The sequence below is a fragment of the Scardinius erythrophthalmus genome, assembly GCF_964197995.2.
Source record: "Scardinius erythrophthalmus genome assembly, contig: HAP1_SCAFFOLD_537, whole genome shotgun sequence".
Lineage (NCBI taxonomy): Eukaryota > Metazoa > Chordata > Actinopteri > Cypriniformes > Leuciscidae > Scardinius > Scardinius erythrophthalmus.
The window spans coordinates 19,818-28,245 of NW_028296082.1; the positions used below are offsets into that span (position 1 = coordinate 19,818).

General features: G+C 34.7%; 1 pseudogene across 1 annotated transcript; it reads left to right on the top strand.

Moving 5' to 3' along the window:
• The first annotated feature begins 240 nt into the window (after positions 1-240).
• Positions 241-1,238, top strand: LOC308686623 (annotated as a pseudogene). Its single transcript has 3 exons — positions 241-345; positions 494-585; positions 990-1,238. The product of its transcript is annotated as an uncharacterized misc_RNA (transcript).
• The last annotated feature ends 7,190 nt before the right edge of the window (positions 1,239-8,428 follow it).

Below are 8,428 nucleotides of genomic sequence, written 5' to 3' on the forward strand. Positions count from 1 at the left end.
GACATTAAGTTCACCATTTTAATTTTTAATTTGTAAATAAACAACACAGACATTGTAAACATAGTATTAATTGGTGTTGCATTGAAAAAGTACTGATAACAGGGCTGAACACAGTATTATTTAATATATAAGAACATATTACATGTAATTTGATGTTGCGAAATGTTCTACCATTCTTGTTTTATGCAGATAAATGAAGAATTCAAGAGAATAAGCACTGTAAGTCTTGAAGCCACCTTTATGGCCAAACTTGACAAGCCTACCCCAAAACTGATGGACCTAGCCTTATCAAAGGGAGGAGCTAAAGGAGGAAGAATCAGAAAGATCAGGGACATGCTTTTTGAGGTATTGTAAATTATTTAGACCATCACACTAGAATAATTTAGATTTGTGTTTAAAATGTCAATTTGTTGTCATTCACCTGTTCAGATTAAAGTATATTTATTTACTGTTGGCACTTTCTCTTTATTCTTTTTTCATTTTTATTAAATAGCACAATACAATTGAAGTACGGAGAGAATAGCTATCCGCTGCCTTGTTGTCTATCTTGGAGAGAAAGAAGAGGACCTTTTCAAGGAATTTGCTGTGAGTATTACAACATCTTGAAAATAAAATTAAATCTTCACTTGGCACAGTGTAAACACACAGGGCAACAACGTGCTCCTGCACTGCTCTCTTTCAGTTCAAATTTTAGGTATATTACACTGGCCACACACTGGGTCTACCCAGGTCAGTGATATCATTACTATTATTTTTATGAAAAAATATTTTTGATTGTTACTTATTGATGCAACCTATTTTGGCCATTTGAGTAATAGGTGCATGGTCATTAAAATCAAATAAAAAAAAGTTAAAATAGAGTTAAAGTTAAAATAGAACAAAGTTTCCAGTGATTAACTGAATTAAGTAAGATTAACTTAAAACATCAGCAATAATAATCCAATTCATTAGCTCTAACATGCTATCTATATTTTCTCTTGCTTTACAAGAACACACAAGAGTTTGAGGAAGACATTGAAAGGCAAGTGATGACAATTGCCATCATCGGTGATCAACCTACTTCAGGATTTGACCACAAGACGAAAATCCTGAATGGAATGGATATCTCAAAGTGCTGTGCTCTGCTGATGGGCATAATATATGCTCTGAATCTGAGTTAACCCAAGGAACTTAAATATACCTGTGAAGTGTTTCAGAAGCTGTTTCTTGAACTTGATGGACTGAAACCCAGTGCAAAAGTAATGCGTCTGAAGAACAGTATTTTCTGAAATCTCTACTTGTTCCAGAGGAAATTTTGTTTTTGTTTTTTTGTAATTTGAAGTCTACTATAGACTGATATTTGTGTTATATTTCATACTGCTTGAAAAACTGAGGTTAATATATGAATGTCAGTAGCATGTATATATATGTTTGTTTGTGACAGTAGCAATCTTAGATGTTTTAAAAATGGGGTTTACTGTGAAGAAATAGTTTTACAGATTGTTTGACACTGTGGAAAAATATGTAAATGCTAATAACTTTGCTGTGTAGGAATTTATTCATTGTGATGGCATAACTGAGTATGCATACAAATGTTTTAAAGGCAAATCTGTAGGGCCAGTTTGTTTATAATTTGTGTGGAGTACACATTTTTGTTTTGTAAATTGTGCAAAGTGCAACATTTTGAAACTCAATTTTTGAAACTGCAGTTCAAAAAATAAAATAAAAAAACAGTTAACTAACAAAATTGTTGTTGAATGAATTAATTTCTTACAAGCAACTAAAACATGAAGAAAAAAAGCTAAACAATTAAAGCAACATACCGCTGAATTTATTTTAAAATTTATGTAAAAAAAATAGTTGGAACAACTTTATTTTTTCAAGTACTCAACTTAAAAAATAGAGTTTATGCTACTTAAAAATACCTCTGTCTAAAGAGTAAAAGGTCATTTGTCTAACTCAATATAGTTTGTTGGCTGAACGTAATGTTATTAGAAGTTGTCATAACGCAAATATATTGATGCAAACTGTTGCGTTGATTTTTTTTGTTTGACCTACACAATATTTTTTAGAGTGCATGCTAGTCAAAATCAATCACTGACAACATATAAATAAATGATGGAGTGCTGAATATTGCTTGGCTTTTATTGATGATATTAAGTGACTGGCATTGATTCTTTGGTTCCAAGTTATATTTAAAATGGTATCTGAAAAAGTAACCTTTGTCCTCATGGTTACTGTTGCTGTCTTAGACAATACATACTGTACACTATGGTTGTGAACTCTTTAGTTAGCCTATACCCACACTACAATGACCACTATGTCAATGAATAAATGTTTAATTAGTAACGATAAATCAATAGGGCAAATGTAAGTGTCCATAATGTTACACTTGTTCATCTGGAAATGGCGGCAACATACAGTTTAATCCACAGGATGACTTTATAAAGATTTATTTACAGATTTTTTTTTTTTTTTTTTGATTTTTAATAAGGTTCATAGCATACAACACAAAATATATGCATTATCTCTCTCTCTCTCTCTCACACACACACACACACACACACACACAGAGAGAGAGAGAGAGAGAGAGAGATAGTAATAACAACAAAGTTTAAAACTATTAAAGACAATGCTGCACATTATTTATATATATATATATAAGGGATGGGACGATTACCGGTTTCACTATAAACCAAGATAAAATGTACTGACGGTTAGTATTATCGTTTAAAATTTAATTATCATTAAAACCGTGTTTGATTATCGCGATTTTAATAACTCACTGTAAATACTGTCCAGCCAGCAAAAAGCTGACTCAGACACAATGTTGTTGTTTTTAAATGGCGGAAGGCAGATTAATGTTTTAAATCTTACATGACAACAAAAATATTATCAAACGGCAAGTTGTATTTGAATGAAATGAGAGAGCGCGTGCACATCCGTTGTGATACATGTGCACTGTGCTATAATGTGTTGTTATTGACGACGGTCATTTTAAGGAAGGAAATGCCACAGAATATAATCTTGCTTAAAAAAGTGCATAGAGCTGCTTGTTTTATTTGTTGTTTAAAAGTTGTTGAATGTTTTCAGTGTGAGCATCAGTTATTTTTGAACACTTTCATCTTGTTTTAACAAAACCGTGATAATATTGATAATTACGATAATTTTAGTCACTATTATCTTGATATGAAATTTTCATGCTGTCCCATCCCTAATATATATATTAGGGCTGGGTATTGACAAATATTTCACAATTCGATTCGATTTCGATTCACAAGCTTGCAATTCGATTCGATTACGATTACGATTCGATTCAATATCGATTATTTTGGATATCAGGTTCAATACATTGCAAATTTTCTCAAGGAAAACAAACCTCTGCTGTAAACCATGGGAGTCAGTTGTAGCCTATAGGCTTCATTAGCCTACTATGTATAATACTGAAGGTAAAAATTAACTGATGTATACAAACACTTAAAATACACTTTTATTTATTTTTATAATAATAAAGTTATATGAAATTATATACAATTTTAAATGATGGCTGTCATAAAAAACTTTCCAGATTTATTCAAACATGCATTAAATATTGAAGAACATTAAAAATTATAATGAATAGGCTATATAATGATGCATATATTTAACAAAATGCTCCTCAGTCCTCTCTAGAGTTAACTTTTCTAGCTGACTAACGAGTTTATGGTCACTGGATATGTTTTTTCTGAGGTAAATGTGACGTTACATGACATTGTTTACTAACGTCTTTGCACGGTTGAAACACTGATTGAGCGATTCCATGAGACATGATACGGACTTCGATAAGTTGTACTCTATCTTTTAACACACTTTCAGATGCTCATTCATGTTTATTTCGCGCTGTAACTGGTGTTATTAAGGCGGAAGCGTTCCTTCCGTTGCTTCGTTGCTTCTCTTGAGCTGAGCTGCGTCGGAGCGATCTCACGCCACAGCGCCAAAACGGTAATTATGTTTTTGAATTTCGTAAGAAAATGGACGTAATTTGAAATCTGAGACTTTGTTTCATATCAATAATAACAAAGCACAAAGATTATTGCGATTTATTGGATGGGATGTGCGCAACAATAATCCATTCATTCATCAACTGAAAACAGGATGACTAATCGATTCTTGGGATTTAAGAATCGATATTGTTTCATAAAAATGAGAATCGATTAAAATCGAGAAATCGATATTTTTTACCCAGCCCTAATATATATATATATATATATATATATATATATATATATATATATATATATATATATATATATATATATATATATGTGTGTGTGTGTGTGTAATTCAGATGTTATGGGAAGAAGGAGGCGGGAACCGGCGAACATTCATGACACATTTTAATGATAAAAATAAAACAAATACAAAACGAAAGTAAAAGACAGCAGCCCCTCACGGACGACTGCTGTCACAATAAAACAAAACATAACACAAGTTCAGGCCTGTCCTCTCTCGCTCTTCACTGTCGTCGCTCCTCCTTTATGCTCCCGCTCCTTCGTGACAGATACGAGACCTCGTGCTGCTCTCTCACGGCCCTCGGCCTCGTCCTGCTCGCCACATTATATATATATGATCTTTTGTGATATATATTTATACCTTCATTTATACATTGGTTTCACTTTTAAGTTTATCAGACAAAGACAGAAAAAAAAAACAATCAATCTCAGAAATAAACGTTCACTGCATGGAGGATGTGTTTTTGTCATGCACCTGTCAAATATGAGAGTAATCGCACATCTGCTACTCAAATCACAAGTGCCAGTTTTGTTTGGTTTCACAAACACTTAACCCATGACCACTTGCTGTAATGGTTGCTGAATTATTGTGTTATTCAGCAAAACAATGTCCACACAACGTGAGTCGTTCGATCTACAAACAAAATAATCTCAGTAGCGGTTTCATAAAATGAAAGAGTCGGTCAAAAAGTGTTACAAAACAACCTCTTGAATCATTTTTTTTTTTTTTTTCTGTCAGAGAATCATTCAAGTGGATAGACATGTTTGATTCAAAACGAACCAAACAAGCAAGATACATACATATTCACATTTTTAAATATATTAAAATGGATAATGGTATTATAAAAAAACATGTACCTTTTGAAAATAAATAGCCTTGAAATGACTAAGAAAAACGTAGCTTGCTTTTTTTTTTTTTTTTTTAGAAAGCTATAAAACAGAAATGCCACAAATACATTCATACTGGAATACATGTATAGCCTACTAAATACAACTAGAGACATATCATAGAAAGCTAACTTAATTTGACAGTCTATAAAGGATCACTTCCTCACCACAGAGCAGTAAAAGTTAAAGAAGATGAACTCAATGAATCACTTCTTAACAAAACTTTATCAAGTGATCCTGTAATTTATCAGTTAAAAGTTTTCAATGTCTTTTTTGTCTGGAACCCTGAGACGAGGGTTGCTAACAGTCCATATGCATTTCAAAGTTCATGTTATAAGACTTGATTTTTAGCTCCCTTGGTATATATATATATATATATATATATATATATATATATATATATATATATATATATATATATATATATATATATACACACACACACACACACACACACACACATATATATACAGTGGGGAGAACAAGTATTTGATACACCACCGATTTTGCAGGTTTTCCCACTTGCAAAGGATGTGAGGTCTGTAATTTTTATCATAGCTACACTTCAACTGTGAGAGACGGAATCTAAAACAAGAATCCAGAAAATCACATTGTATGATTTTTAAATAATTAACTTGCATTTTATTGCATGACATAAGTATTTGATCACCTACCAACCAGTCAGAATTCCGGCTCTCACAGACCTGTTTTTCTTTAAGAAGCCCTCCTGTTCTCCACTCATTACCTGTATTAACTGCACCTGTTTGAACTTGTTACCTGTTTAAAAGACACCCGTTCACACACTCAATCAAACAGACTCCAACCTCTCCACAATGGCCAAGACCAGAGAGCTGTGTAAGGGCATCAGGGATAAAATTGTAGACCTGCACAAGGCTGGGATGGATTACAGGACAATAGGCAAGCAACTTGGTGAGAAGGCAACAACTGTTGACACAATTATTAGAAAATGGAAGAAGTTCAAGATGACGGTAAATCTCCCTCGGTCTGGGGCAACATGCAAGATCTCACCTTGTGGGGCATCAATGATCATGAGGAAGGTGAGGGATCAGCCCAGAACTACAGCCCAGAACTACAGCCCAGGCAGGACCTGGTCAATTACCTGAAGAGAGCTGGGACCACAGTCTCAAAGAAAACCATTAGTAACACACTACGCCGTCATGGATTAAAATCCTGCAGCGCACGCAAGGTCCCCCTGCTCAAGCCAGCAAATGTCCAGGCCCGTCTGAAGTTTGCCAATGACCATCTGGATGATCCAGAAGAGGGATGGGAGAAGGTCATGTGGTCTGATGAGACAAAAATAGAGCTTTTTGGTCTAAACTCCACTCGCCGTGTTTGGAGGAAGAAGAAGGATGAGTACAACCCCAAGAACACCATCCCAACTGTGAAGCATGGAGGTTGAAACATCATTCTTTGGGGATGCTTTTCTGCAAAGGGGACAGGATGACTGCACCATATTGAGGGGAGGATGGATGGGGCCATGTATCGCAAGATCTTGGCCAACAACCTCCTTCCCTCAGTAAGAGCATTGAAGATGGGTCGTGGCTGGGTCTTCCAGCATGACAACGACCAGAAACACACAGCCAGGGCAACTAAGGAGTTGCTCCGTAAGAAGCATCTCAAGGTCCTGGAGTGGCCTAGCCAGTCTCCAGACCTGAACCCAATAGAAAATCTTTGGAGTGAGCTGAAAGTCCGTATTGCCCAGCGACAGCCCCAAAACCTGAAAGATCTGGAGAAGGTCTGTATGGAGGAGTGGGCCAAAATCCCTGCTGCAGTGTGTGCAAACCTGGTCAAGAACTACAGGAATGTATGATCTCTGTAATTGCAAACAAAGGTTTCTGTAACAAATATTAAGTTCTGCTTTTCTGATGTATCAAATACTTATGTCATGCAATAAAATGCAAATTAATTACTTAAAAATCATACAATGTGATTTTCTGGATTTTTGTTATAGATTTCGTCACTCACAGTTGAAGAGTACCTATGATAAAAATTACAGACTTCTACATGGTTTGTAAGTGGGAAAACCTGCAAAATCGGCAGTGTATCAAATACTTGTTCTCCCCACTGTGTATATATATATATTTCAAAGAGGGGACATCTTTGGTTCACTTAGTTTGGTCATGGCCATTACATATTAACTTTTATCTAGGTAACGACCTTATGTTGTGGCCACGTGATGTGAAGTTGTGGCCTTGAGATCCTATGATGAGGGAACTCAACAAGTTTAATGGCTAAACAAACCTGCATGACCTATAGCAACCCTAAATGGATATTATTAATACATTTTTTTTTAAATTAAGATTGAATTAAGAAATATATTAAACTATATTAAACTAATAAATCAAATTGCTCGAAATGTTGCCCATAGACAGCATTCGAATGAAGTTTGTTATTACCAATAAATGTTAAAAGAATATGCAAGAGCATAAAATAATATCATCCATCCCATCCCATGGTCTTTTAAATCCAGTCACTAAATGTTTATTTTTTAATATTTGTATATTATTATTATTATTATTGTTATTATTATTATTAGTTATATTATTATATTCATTGTCATGTATTTACTTTATTTTCATTTGAATTTACTTTATTTTCATTTCATGTTTCTCTTTACCTAATTGACATTATGTAAAATACTTAAAGGTCCCATGACATGAAATTTTCACTTTCTGAGGTTTTTTAACATTAATATGAGTTCCCCTAGCCTGTATATGGTCCCCAAGTTTCTAGAAATTTCAATCGGTGTAAATCGAGCTTTTGCTATCTTTCTCTGCCTTTGAGAAAATGGAGGCTCATACGCGCTGATCTTGAATCTCCTCTTTATGACGTCATAAGGAGGAAATGTTGCCTCCCCTGTCTCTGCTTTGCCCGCCCAGAGAATATTTTCTGCCCATGAGAAAATGCGCTAGGAAGTAGGAACACGCGCGCATGATTTTAGTTTGTCCACGAGAGATATATCATGGCTTTTGAGCAAGCGAAGCATAACAATTGCTCAATAATTGGATGTACAAATGAACACCGAAGGGTCAATACAGAGCTGGGCTTGCTGAACGTCTGAAACTAAAGTCTGGATCACTCTCTTTGGCTCAGCTACACACCTCGGACAAGTAAGTCAACTAATGATATAAGTGTGTTGCTTTACTGTTTATGGTTACCTAGATTGTTACACGCAGAATGTGGCTGTAACATTAGCTATGCAGCTATGCAGTTTATGTGTGTATACACACACTGTAACGCGAGTGTTGTACACTTCTTTGTTATTTGGA